This window comes from Pelophylax lessonae, assembly GCF_965119305.1.
Source record: "Pelophylax lessonae genome assembly, chromosome: 9".
NCBI lineage: Eukaryota > Metazoa > Chordata > Amphibia > Anura > Ranidae > Pelophylax > Pelophylax lessonae.
In genome coordinates, this window is record NC_138776.1 from 255,281,540 (window position 1) to 255,295,864 (window position 14,325).

Genomic DNA, 14,325 nt, shown 5'->3' on the forward strand with positions numbered 1-14,325 from the left:
GCCCAACCCCAATACACCAGTGTTTCTCGACCTTAGTGAGACAAACCCTTCCATGCTTCAACAATGAGATGATTATCTCTTTTGGTGAGTGCATGGGAGTTGAAGGGCAAAAATGTCTTCCCCGGTCCATCAAAAAAACCCAAAAATATCTTGGTTTGAGTTGGATTTCTGGGAAACCCTTGGAGAAATCTTCTTTTCTTCCAAAAGCCCAAGCCCACTGCACCAGTGTTTTTTTTTTCGACCTTAGTGAGATAAACTCTTCCATGTTTCAACAATGAGATGATTATCTCTTTTGGTGAGTGCATGGGAGTTGAAGGGCAAAAATGTCTTCCCCCGATCCATCAAAAAAAAACAAAAATATCTTGGTTATAGTTGGATTTCTGGGAAAACCCTTGGAGAAATCTTCCTTTCTTCCAAAAGCCCAACCCCACTACACCGGTGTTTCTCGACTTTAGTGAGACAAACCCTTCCATAATTTAACAATGAGAAGATCGTCTCTTGTGGTGAGTGTATGGGAAGTGAAGGGTAAAAAACCCAAGCCGAGGTATCATGTCTTCCCTGGTCCATCAAAAAAAATATCTTGGTTTAAGTTGCAATTTCGGGGGAAACCCTTGAGGAAATCTTCCTTTCTTCCAAAGCAAGACAAACCCTTCCATGCTTCAACAATGAGATGATTATCTCTTTTGGTGAGTGCATGGGAGTTGAAGGGCAAAAATGTCTTCCCCGGTCCATCAAAAAAAAAAAAAAATATCTTGGTTTGAGTTGGATTTCTGGGAAACCCTTGAGGAAATCTTCCTTTCTTCAAAAAGCCCAACCCCACTACACCAGTGTTTCTTGACCTTAGTGAGATAAACCCTTCCATGCTTCAACAATGAGATGATCGTCTCTTGTGTTGAGTGTATGGGAAGTGAAGGGTAAAAAAAACACCAACAGAGGTATCATGTCTTCCCCGGTCCATCAAAAAAAATATCTTGGTTTGAGTTGAAGTTTCTGGGAAACCCTTGAGAAAGTCGTCCTTTCTTCCAAAGCAAGACAAACCCTTCCATGCTTCAACAATGAGATGATCATCTCTTGTGGTGAGTGCATGGGAGTTGAAGGGCAAAAATGTCTTCCCCGGTCCATAAAAAAAAACCAAAAATATCTTGGTTTGAGTTGGATTTCTGGGAAACCCTTGGAGAAATCTTCCTTTCTTCCAAAAGCCCAACCCCACTACACCAGTGTTTTTTTCTCGACCTTAGTGAGATAAACCCTTCCATGCTTCAACAATGAAATGATCATCTCTTGTAGTGAGTGCATGGGAAGTGAAGAAAAAAAAAAAAAACCCAACAGAGGTATCATGTCTTCCCTGGTCCATCAAAAAAATATCTTGGTTTGAGTTGCAGTTTCTGGGAAACCCTTGAGGAAATCTTCCTTTCTTCCAAAGCAAGACAAACCCTTCCATGCTTCAACAATGAGATGATTATCTCTTTTGGTGAGTGCATGGGAGTTGAAGGGCAAAAATGTCTTCCCCGGTCCATCAAAAAAAACCAAAAATATCTTGGTTTGAGTTGGATTTCTGGGAAACCCTTGGAGAAATCTTCCTTTCTTCCAAAAGCCCAACCCCACTACACCAGTGTTTCTTGACCTTAGTGAGGCAAACCCTTCCATGCTTCAACAATGAGAAGATCGTCTCTTGTGGTGAGTGCATGGGAAGTGAAGGGTAAAAAACCCCAACAGAGGTATCATGTCTTCCCTGGTCCAACAAAAAAAAATATCTTGGTTTAAGTTGCAATTTCGGGGGAAACCCTTGACCCCCCCAGGAGAGACCCTCAATCATCGGTGTTAGTGAGATAGTAGCCATCAGGGAAAAATAGCTGCCCAAACAAATCATTGGTGTCAGTGGGATAGAAAACCCCAGGAAAAAATAGCCCTTCAAATCAATGGTGCCAGTGGGAAAGTTGGCCCCTGGGGAGAATAGCTCCCTAAATCATTGAGGTCAGTGGGATAGTCAACCCCCCTCCCAAAAAAAATCCATGAAATCATTAATTTCAGTGGCATAGTCCCCCCCCCCCCCCCCCCCCCGGGAATACTAGCCCCTCCAATCATTGGTGCCAGTGGAATAGTGGCCACCACCAAAGTATAACTCCCTAAGTCATTGGTGTCAGTGGGATAATGAACCCCAGAAGAAAATCCTTCAAATCTTTGGTCCCTGGGGAGCATAGCCCCTCAAATCACTTGTGTCAGAGGAATAGTGGCCACCAGGGAAGACAAGCTCCCTAAATCATTTGGGTCAGTGGGATATTGAACCCCAGAAAAAAAATCCCTGAAATCATTAATTTCATTGGCATAGTTGCCCCCCCGGGAAAAATAGCCCATCAAATCATTGGTACCAGTGGAATAGTGGCCACCATGGAAGTATAGCTCACTAAGTCATTGGTGTCAGTGGGATAATGAACCCCAGAAGAAAATCCTTCAAATCTTTGGTCTCTGGGGAGCATAGCCCCTCAAATCACTTGTGTCAGAGGAATAGTGGCCACTAGGGAAGACAAGCTCCCTAAATCATTGGGTTCAGTGGGATAGTGAACCCCAGAAAAAAAAATCTTTTAAATCTTTGGTGTCAATAGTATAGCTGGTCCCTGGGGAGAATGGCTCCTCAAATCACTGGTGTCAGTGGAATAGTGGCCACCAGGGGAGAATGGCTCCTCAAATCACTGGCGTCAGTGGAGTAGTGGCCACCAGGGAAGAATAGCCTCCTAAGTCATTGGGATCAGTGGGATAGGGAACCCTAGAAAAAAATCACTTCATATCATTGGTTTCAGTGGCAAAGTTGCCCCCTGGGGAGAATAGCCCCTCAATTCATTGGTGTCAATGGAAAAGTGGGTCCCATGAGAGAATCTCCTCAGTGGGTCCCAAATCATTGGTGTCAATGGAAAAGTGGGCCCCATGAGAGAATCTCCTCAGTGGGTCCCAAATCATTGGTGTCAATGGAAAAGTGGGCCCCATGAGAGAATCTCCTCAGTGGGTCCCAAATCGTTGGGATTGGTCCTCAAATCGTTGGTGTCAGTGGGGATACCTTTGGCTAGGAGCCCGCAGAGGAAGACCTACGATCCCGTACACTGTCCACCATTGCCTCTTCCAATGACACAGTAGTGCCGAAACTCTTTCACATCTGTTGGCTACAGATCACTCCACCCATGGAGAAATTTCAGCCTGGGTACTTTAGTTTACAAAAAGTAGTAGTACCTTGCTTTTTACCAAACAGAAAGCTGCGGCCTGGCAGTTGAAGACCATAGGTATGGACCATGCCCTTTCTTGTACCAAGCAGTTAGAATACCTGATTAACCCCAAACCTCTACTGGGTAATCTAGAGGACACTAAGAGACACTGGCATGGCCAGCGGGACACTAATGCTTATCATAAAGCTAAGGGACATAGGCCATTACAGCAGCACATGGTCAAAGCCAGATAGAAGCTTGGTATGGAATTGTAGTGGTACCATAGATATTTTTCTAACTGGAGAGTAACCTGCATTATCTGTCTTGGGTTGACAGGAACTTTGGTAGTTATGGCTAAAAAAGATTTGATGATAAGATATAGATGACCTGCTGAGAGGCTTCTTCAAGCAGTTGGATCTACAATGGTCAGGGACCACTGGCCTTATATATGGGATGAGAATTCATACACTGGAAAAGCTGTAATGTGTTCTGTATGTCAGAGACTGTCAATAAAGTATAATCGGATTGTTTGGTTTATTGTATGCTATTGCTGTTACTTGTCTCCTTTTTAGTGCAACCTCTTCGCAGTGAAAGTAGTCGGAAGCTGGGATGTAGGGGTAGCACTTCTTGATGTCGGAGAGGGCTGGCCTTGTTAGTGAAGGACTCCAGGACAGAGGAGAGGAGGCCATGTTCCCGGAGTCCAGTCAGAGACAATTGGTCAGGATGAAAATGTACTCACTGGAGGAACAGTAGCACATTTTGTCAGCTGCTCTTTGGTATAATCAGCTTCACAGCCGGTCCCCACCTGGCCTGGCGATCTTCTTCTCCATTTAAATCATGCTCAGTCTCCGAACCAGGTCCCAGTTCCTGGTGATCCTTGTCCCATAGAGTCTTTTTTGTTCTTAGTGACCCCCTGCACCCCAGTGCTCCCAGAAATTCTTGTACTCATGTCTTCCTGTGGCCCAAGCACCCCAGTGTTCCCAGCAGGGCTGCAACTAACGATTAATTTGTCTGTCGACTAATCTATCGATTATATTTACGATTAGTCGACTAATCTAACGATTATTTTTATTTTATTTTTTTTTTGCTTAATTTAGTGTTTTTTTGATTAGCTAATTAATCCTGTAATTAATACAGACCCCTCAGTAAGCCCCCCTCTTAGTACAGACCCCTCAGTAAGCCCCCCTCCCAGTACAGACCCCTCAGTAAGCTCTCTCTCAGTACAGACCCCTCAGTAAGCCCCCTCCCAGTACAGACCCCACAGTAAGCCCTCCCACCTAGTACAGACCACTTAGTAAGCCCTTCTCCCAGTACAGACCCCTCAGTAAGCCCTCCCACCTAGTACAAACCCCTCAGTAAGCCCCCCTCCCAGTACAGACCCCTCAGTAAGCCCCCTTCCAGCACAGACCCCTCAGTAAGCCCTCTCTCAGTACAGACCCCTCAGTAAGCCCCCTCCCAGTACAGACCCCACAGTAAGCCCTCCCACCTAGTACAGATCACTTAGTAAGCCCTTCTCCCAGTACAGACCCCTCGGTAAGCCCTCCCACCTAGTACAGACCACTTAGTAAGCCCCCCTCCCAGTACAGACCCCACAGTAAGCCCCCCCACCTAGTACAGACCACTTAGTAAGCCCCCTCCCAGTACAGACCCCTCAGTAAGCCCTCCCACCTAGTACAGACCACTTAGTAAGCCCCCCTCCCAGTACAGACCCCACAGTAAGCCCCCTCCCAGTACAGACCCCACAGTAAGCCCTCCCACCTAGTACAGACCACTTAGTAAGCCCCTCTCCCAGTACAGACCCCTCAGTAAGCCCTCCCACCTAGTACAGACCATTACAAGCCACCCCTCCCAGTACAGACCCCTCAGTAAGCCCTCCCACCTAGTACAGACCACTTAGTAAGCCCTTCTCCCAGTACAGACCCCTCAGTAAGCCCTCCCACCTAGTACAGACCACTTAGTAAGCCCCCCTCCTAGTACAGACCCCACAGTAAGCCCCCCCACCTAGTACAGGCCACTTAGTAAGCCCTCCTCCCAGTACAGACCACTTAGTAAGCCCCCCCTCCCAGTGCAGACCCCTCAGTAAGCCCTCCCACCTAGTACAGACCATTACAAACCGCCACAGTACAGTACAAGCCGCCATCTTGGTTTCAAACTTCAACCACAACTTTATTAATACGAACAAAAGCAAACCTGAAAAAAAATGTAAACTTTTTTTTCACTTGGTTTTTAAAACAAATGAGGCTGTCCATTTTATAGCAGGGAATGGAAAATGTGAATACCAGAAAGTGGAAGCAACCATTGCTATGCGGAACTCAATTGTGGGGGTTTGAGTTTCTGGCCGGAAGGGTTTGGAAGGGACACATCCGGTGTAGCGCCGCACATGTGACATCTCTGAGTACCTGGGTGATCGGGGAGGATGGCAAAGCTGTGGCGGAGTACGGGGGTGCTGGAGACGGTCAGCGCTCACCCTGAACAGCTCCTCAGGTATTAATGGTCCTCTTGTCTCCGACATCGGTGTGGACGGAGCCCGGGGGGGGGATTTCACCCGGCCGGCAATGCTTAAAGCGGTGCTGCCAGGGGGGCGTGTGACATCACGTGTTGACGCGTCAACGCCTTTCATGCACGTCGACGATTTTTCGTAGTCGACGCGTCGTTGCAGCCCTAGTTCCCAGAGACTCTTATACTCCTGCCTTCCTGTGATCTCAACTCCCCAACGCTCCCATAGACTCTTGTATTCCTTCCATCCTGTGATCCCAGCACCCCAGTGCTCCCAGAAACTATTGCACTCCTGTCTTCCTGTGATCCCAGCACCCTAGTGCTCCCAGAAACTATTGTACTCCTGTCTTCCTGTAATCCCAGCACCCCAGTGCTCCCAGAGACTCTTGTACTCCTGTCTTCCTGTGATCCCAGCACCCCAGTGCTCCCAGAAACTCTTGTACTCCTGTCTTCCTGTGATCCCAGCACCCCAGTGCTCCCAGAAACTCTTGTACTCCTGTCTTCCTGTAATCCCAGCACCCCAGTGCTCCCAGAAACTCTTGTACTCCTGTCTTCCTGTGATCCCAGCACCCCAGTGCTCCCAGAAACTCTTGTACTCCTGTCTTCCTGTAATCCCAGCACCCCAGTGCTCCCAGAAACTATTGTACTCCTGTCTTCCTGTGATCCCAGCACCCCAGTGCTCCCAGAGACTCTTACACTCCTGTCTTCTTGTAAACCCAGCACCCCAGTGCTCCCAGAGACTCTTGCACTTCTGTCTTCCTGTAATCCCAGCACCCCAGTGCTCCCAGAAACACTTGCATCACTGCCTTTATATAATCCCAGCACCCCAGTGCTCCCAGAAACACTTGCATCACTGCCTTTATATAATCCCAGCACCCCAGTGCTCCCAGAGACTCTTATACTCCTGCATTTATGTGGTCTCAACCACCCCCCCCCCCAACGCTCTCATGGACTCTTGTACCCCTTCCCTCCTGTGATCCCAGCACCCCATTGCTCCCAGAGACTCTTGCACTCCTGTCTTCCTGTGACCCCAGTGCTCCCAGAAACGAATGTACTACCATCTTCCTGTAATCCCAGCACCCCAGTGCTCCCAAAGACTCTTGTACTCTTGTCTTCCTGTGATCCCAGCACCCTAGTGCTCCCACAGACTTATGCACGTCTGTCTTTCTGTAATCCCAGCACCCCAGTGCTCCCAGAAACTCCTGTCTTCCTGTGATCCCAGTGCTCCCAGAAACTCTTGCACCACTGTCTCTATATCATCTCAGAACCCCAGTGCTCCCAGAGACTCTTATACTCCTGCCTTCCTGTGATCTTAAACCCCCCCCCCCTCCCCCAGTGCTCCCAGAAAGTCTTGCACTCCTGTCTGATCCCAGTTCCACAGTGTTTCTAGGAGATCCTATACCACTGCCTTCATATGATCCCAGCACCCCAGTTCTCCCTGAAACTTCTACTACTGTCTTCCTGTGATCCCAGCTCCCCAGTGCTCCCAGAGACTCTTACACTATATAATCCCAGCACCCCAGTGCTCCCAAAGACTCTTACTCTCCTGCCTTCCTGTGATCCCAGCTCCCCAGTGCTCCCAGAGACTCTTACACTATATAATCCCAGCACCCCAGTGCTCCCAAAGACTCTTACTCTCCTGCCTTCCTGTGATCCTAGCTCCCCAGTGCTCCCAGAGACTATTACACTATATAATCCCAGCACCCCAGTGCTCCCAAAGACTCTTACTCTCCTGACTTCCTGTGATCCCTGCTCCCCAGTGCTCCTAAAGACTCTGACACTCTTGCCTTCCTGTTATGGTTGGCGCAAAGAATGGACCTCTAAATCATAGGAGGTCAACTGGCTCTTTTAGGATTCTCAGGGATCTATCCTCTGATCATTCGATCCTAATTCAGATATCATACTTGGTTACTTTTTCTGGCTTGAAAGCAAGAATACTAATGAAGAAGCTATATTTGAATGATGAGAGAAGACTTGTTTTGTTGGCCTAAGAACATCTATTCTGGACATTTAAAGACTTGGATGAGATGATGAAACAAAAATATAAATTTTTGGGAATGATGGGGTGAAAATTGTCCACTGAAGGCTTGTTTCGTTGAAGGAAACCTGCTTGTAGGCAGGCTTTCTGAAAGAGTATGATTTTAGTTAGTGGCTGGCCCAGGTGGGGAGGGAAAGAGTTAATGCGCGTGCTGCTGTTCCCGGGCTTTGCGGATCCAGCCTACCCACCGGTGATATAGTTCAATCTTTGTTTATTGAAAAAGAAAGAGAGCAAAACATTTTCGATTTACAGAGCAGAGAACAAGAATATAAGGAACAAACAGATAAGTCAATCATAGTATACATTAGTAATCAGCAACAGAAGCAGGTCTCACAGTAAAACCTCCAGGCCCGTAGGGACCCAAGCGAAGAGGAGTGGTAAATGGGAACTCACAAATTGCACTGTATCACATGCCTGACGAAGGGGTCCTGTGCGGCTCCAAAACGTTGCACTATATTTTTCTGATGTGATCTTATTTGGAATAAAGTTTTTGGACTGCTTTTGCAAGATCCTTGGTGTGCTGGTGAATATGTATCTACTTGTAGATGAGAACTCATCATATCTTAGGAGGGTACATGTCATCTGTGGCAAAGAAACAAGTAACAACAGTGGTAGAAAACTCACTACAGCGGGTATCAAAAAAGAGAGGTAGTCAAGGATTGAGGCCAGAGGTCTATAACAAGGCACTATGCCGGGTAATGTTGAGGAGTAATATGTGGAAACGTAGGAAAGACAACAATCATAGTCAATGACATATCTGTAGGGACAGAGATAAAAAGCAAGGGACTGCAGAAGCAGAAAGAGAGGCGAAGAAAGACCAGTAAATAGAAGTAGGAGAGAGAGATCAGAAGGGGCTGCGTACATCCCACTATGTTCCATCGGCACCAGGCAACACTGGAGCATCGGTCCAGGACTTGAAGGCATCCGAACATCGGAACATGTCCCAGGACATCCACGTGGTGGAGAACCGTTACTCCTTGCCCCCCTCCCGTGCCAACAAATTCTCCATGTCTCTAATTTTATCCAACTCCAGGGTCCACTCCAGCCTAGAAGGTATATGGGTGGTTTTCCAATGTCTGGGGATCACAGCCCTGACAGCTGCCAAGAAGAACCTGAGAGCATCCTTCTTAATTGATCGGAAGGAACCAGGCACCAGGGACAATAAGGCCAGTTCCGGTGTGGCTGAGATCGTGGTCGCCCGCAGCTGGCAGTACAGAGCAATGACGTCGGTCCATAACCACCCATCGGTGATTTAAATAAGGGAGAAAGCTGGATTCAGGGAAGTCTCAAATCACATTGGGCAGAGCATGTTGTGATTTCTGTGGAGGAGGACTGCTGCACTTGGCAGTCTTTTGGAGGCACCAAGGATCTGGAGATCAACCAGCACTTGGAGGACACCAATATGGACTACTACCTTGCAGAGGAATGCCTGGGCAGCCAATCAGTTGTAGTTAGGGTCAGGATATGGACATTGTTCATGCTGAACTGTATTGCAAGTAAGGTTGCATCAACTGTTCTGAAGTTATTAATTGGGGTGCATGTGGGTCTTGGCATATTCAAAAGACCTTGGGTCAGTAAAGCACATAGGGGGTATGAAGCAAAGCCACTGTAAGACGTCTCCTTGGCAAGTCAACCAAGAGGAGAATTGCAGCTGCTATGGGTAATCAAGGACTAGAAAGAGTTATATGCAGCCATCCGCAAAGCCTGGTATCGATGACGGTCCTCCAGTAGCGAGGGGGGTCAATGTCAGGCTCCCTAATGGTTGGTTTTCAGTAGCAACTGGAACCGAACCTGCATTATGGAGATCATGACCTGATCACAGGGTACGAGAGTGAAGGAGTTAACCAGTGCACGCATGGTAAGAGCATTTACGTCAAAAGGTACCCCCACGTGCAGGGTGATTTTGCCCCCCCCCCATGATTCCAGAGTCACCAACCAGCAACAATGAGTGTTATAATCTAGGGTTGCATGTCTAGTCATGCTGTTGGCCATATTCTGCTTGTAGAAAGGAATTCTTGGGAATAATTTTTGGTTGTCCTCGTGAACCTCAAAAGTCCTCCATTTTGTTTCTCTCGCTTGTAGAAAGGAGCCAAGAAAACAATCAAGTGCGATTCCCTCAAGCTTCACAGGAGTTTCATTTCCATCAAGATAATAATTCTTCCCATACTGCTAAGCCTGTAAAGGACTGGTTTTCATCTCATCATAATAATGGTATTGACTGATCAGGCAACAGCCAGGACCTAAACCCTATTGAAAACCTTTGGTCAGGGCTAAAGCACGGTGCTGGGAAATAAAGACCAAGGAACTAATAAGAGCTCAAAGAATCTTTAAAGTGGAACTTTAGTCTGAAAGTTAAGTCCTGCTAGATCACTTCAGGCTGGCCCCTTTACAGGTAAAACATTAAAAATAATTGCCGATACTGGTTAAAATCCAGTAATACAATGTCTCACCCCACGCTACACATGCTCAGTTGCTCTCCATTTTTAGGCACTGATAAATTTGTAGAGGCCGATCTGCTAACAGCCTTAAGGCTCCGTTCACACCTAAGTGATCTGCAGCGACAGCTGCTCTTTTCTTTTAGCTTTTTTTTTTTTTAGCACAGTGGCCTCCATCATCCGTAAATGGAAGAAGTTGTGAACCACCGGGACTCTACCTAGAACGGGACGCCCAGCCATGCTGCCACCACCATGCTTCACTGTAGGGATGGTATTGGCCAGGTGATGAGCGTTCCCTGGTTTCCTCCAGACATGACGCTTGATATTCAAGCCAAATAGTTCAATCTTTGTTTCAACAGACCAGAGAATTTTGTTTTTCATAGTCAGAGTCCTTCAGGTGCCTTTTGAAAAACTGTTACATACAGGTCTGAGTGGTGAAATGCTGCAGAGATGGTTGTTCTCCTGGAAGGTTCTCCTCTCTCCACAGAGAAAAGCTGTTGCTCTGTCAGAGTGACCATCGGGTTCTTGGTCACCTCCCTGACTAAGGTCCTTCTCCCCGATAGCTCAGCTTGACTGGGCGGCCCCCTCTGGGAATAGTCCTGGTGGTTCCAAACTTCTTATATTTACGGATGATGGGGGCCACTGTGCTAATTGGGACCTTCAATGCTGCAGAAATCTTTCGGTACCTTTCCCCATATCTGTTCCTCGATACCATCCTGTCTCGAAGGTCTACAGACAATTCCTTGGACTTCATGGCTTGGTATGTGCTCTGACATGCACTGTTAACTGTGGGACCTTACATAGACAGGTGTGGGCCTTTCCAAATCATGTCCAATCAACTGAATTTACCACAGGTGGACTCCAATCAAATTGTAGAAACATCTCAAGGATGATCAGTGGAAACAGGATGCACCTGAGCTCAATTTTGAGTGTCATGGCAAAGACTGTGATACTTACGTATGTACATTAAATTTTTTCCTTTTTTATTAAATTTGCAAAGATTTCAAACAAACTTCTTTCACGTTGTCATTATGGGGTATTGTTTTTTGAATTTTGAGGAAAATAATGCATTTAATCCATTTTGGAATAAAGCCCCGTACACACGCAACGATTATCGGCCGACCGATCGTCCGTCTTTTGTCCAGAGTTGTTATGTTGGTTGGAATGTGCCTAGACTGCACACGAATGTTCTCGCCCAACAAAATTCTACTTCAGAAGTGATGTCATGTGTTGAATTGCTTTCTTTGCTTTCTTTCTTCACTGAGCATGCCCAGTCTTGCTCATCAGATTTTTCCCTGTCGAAATCTGTACTGACTGCACGAAAATTGGCCGTTATGTTGACGGCCAACAAAAATTTTATAGTCTGCACACCAGATTTTTTCCGGCCGAAAAGTCAGAGTTGGTTGTCGGAAGCATCATACTAACAAGCCGAGAATCGGCAGATCGGTCGTCGGACGAAAATTCCCTGCCAATTTTCGACGCGTGTGTATGGGGCTTAAGGCTGTAACATAACAAAATGTGGAAAAAGTGAATTGCCGTTAATACTTTCCCGATGCACTGTATGCGAGGCCTAGTCATTACTGCTCACCTCCACCATCACGAGCTCTCAAACGCTGAGCTCAGAGCTACTGCATCAGGGGAGAAAACGAGCATGTGAGGAGGTGTGACTCAGAAAAGCTCATTCTTGTGATGGTGGAGGTGAGCAGTAAGGGCTAGGCCTCACTTAGCAACATCCGTCAAGTATTCCAGTCAGGCTTCATGAGGTACGTAAATGGCCTAAACCTACATCAAGGGCAATTATTCAACTTCAGTCAGAGCCACACAAATTGTTTTTATCTACAGACGTCCCTTATCTGCATGGACAGTTTTTTTTTCCGTAAAGGTATCCCAACCCTTTAACCACTTTACCGCTGCTCACTAGAGCTCTACTGCGGCAAAGTGGTCCGTTATCGTCTGGCCACGTAGACCTACATCGCCAGACACTCCCCTTTCTCGGAGGCGCACGCGCGCCGCCGGAGGCTCGCTCCCGCTGTATTCAGTCACAGCGGGAGTCGGGCCAGGGAAAGGGGAGAGGCGGTGATCACTGCTGCTCTTCCCCGATCGTCGGGGAATCGAGTCTGGAGATCCGCCCGCTTGTGTAAACAAAGCGGGCGGATCTCCTAAGTGACAGACAGGGTCAGATTGCAGGATTCAGCATAGCTGAACCTGCGATCTGTCCCTGTGTCCCTCAGTCACCTCCCCCCACACATGTCAGTAAGCACCAGGCATACATTAACCCCTCCCTCTCCAATAAAATTAACCCCTTCCCTGCCAGTGTCATTTTTACAGTAACAGTGCATATGTATAGCACTGATTACTGTAGTAATGTCACTGGTAACCCCAAAAGTGTACAAAATGTCAGTCAAGGGTCCGATCTGTCCGCCGCAATGTCGCAGTCCCGCAAAAAAAAAAATCGCAGATCGCCGCCATTACTCGTTAAAAAAAACAACAAAAATGACAAAAACCTTTCCCTTAGTTAGTAAACGCAATAACTTTTGAGCAAACCAATCAAAATGCGCTTATTGCGATTTTTTTTTTCAAAAAATATGTAGCAGAAAACAAATTGGCCTAAAATGTTAAAAAATTTTGATTTTTACATTTTTTTGGGGGAATTTCATATAAAAAAATGTGAAAAATATTGTTATTTTTGCAAAATTGACGCTTTTTTTTGTTTATAGCGCATGATCAAAAAGTCGCACAGGTGATCAAATACCACCAAAAGAAAGCTCTGTTTATGGGAAAAAAAAGAACGTCAAATTCGTTTAGGTACAGCGTCGCATGACCGCGCAATTGTCCGTTAAAGTCACGCAGTGCCGAATCGCAAAATAGGCCCTGGTCAGGAAGGGGGTAAAATCTTCCGGGGCTTAAGTGGTTAAAGAGGAGCTCCAGGCACCTATAAAAAAAATAAAAGTCAGCAGCTACAAAAAGTGTAGCTGCTGACTTTTAAAAAACAGCCACTCACCTGACCCACGTTCCAGCGGTGAGCTCACCCCAGTCGTCTTCATCCGTTGTCCTCCCTCGGCAGCCAGTGCTGTATTTTGGCCTAGGCCAACAAGGCCCAGGCCTAGGGCGGCACTTTGCAGGGGGGCAGCAAAAAAGCCGCCCCCCCACCTTAGACTCTATTGGCTACTGGTTGCTAGAGCTGCCTCTCTCACCCCCCTCGCAACTCCCTCTCTCTCTCTCTCTAACCCCCCCTCTCTCTCTCACCCCCTCTGTCTCTCACCCCCCTCTCTCTTTCTCTCTCACCCCTCTCTCTCTCTCTCTCTCTCTCACACCCCCTCCTCTCTCTCTTACTTACTCACCCCCCCTCTCTCTCTCTCTCACTCACCCCCTTCTCTCTCTCATCCCCCATCTCTCTCTCTTTCACCCCTCCCCTCTCTCTCTCTCTCTCTCTCACCCTTGCCCTCACCTCTCTCTCACCCCTCCCCTCTCTCTCTCTCACCCCTCTATCTATCTCACTCCCTCTCTCTTTCTCTCTCACCCCCTCTCTCTTTCTCTCTCACCCCCTCTATCTCTCACCCCTCTCTCTCTCCCTCTCCCTCTCTCTCATCCCCCTCTCTCTCTCTCACCCCCCTCTCTCTCTCTCACCCCCTCTTCTCTCTCTCTTTCTCTCTGTCATCTCCCCTCTCTCTCTCACCCCCCCTCTCTCCCATCCCCCCTTCTCTCCCATCCCCCTTCACCCACCCCCTCTCTCTCTCACCCTCTTCTCTCTCTCTCCCTCCCTCACCCACCCCCCCTCTCTCTCTCCCCCACCCCCCCTCGCGAGATCTCAGGGGTTCATGCAGGGACTTGCAGTCCTTCAATTTTGGAGGGAGTCACATCCATTAAAAAGGAAGGAGTGGGGCAAATTTACATAAGGGGGGGCGCCCAATTTTAGTCTTGCCTAGGGCAGCACAAAACCAAAATACACCACTGTCGGCGGCGCCGGCATCTTTACTATGGGAATCCGGCTGCCCACTGCGCATACGCGAGTCGCGCAACGCATCCTGGATTTGTGAATGCAGGCTTCTGGGACTTGTCAGTGTCCCAGAAGACTGCAGGGGGAGGGAGGGAGGAGAACGTCCGCTGGCGGGAGCAGGTACCTCTCAAAATCAGGTACTTGCTCCCCTCGCTCCTCAAAAGT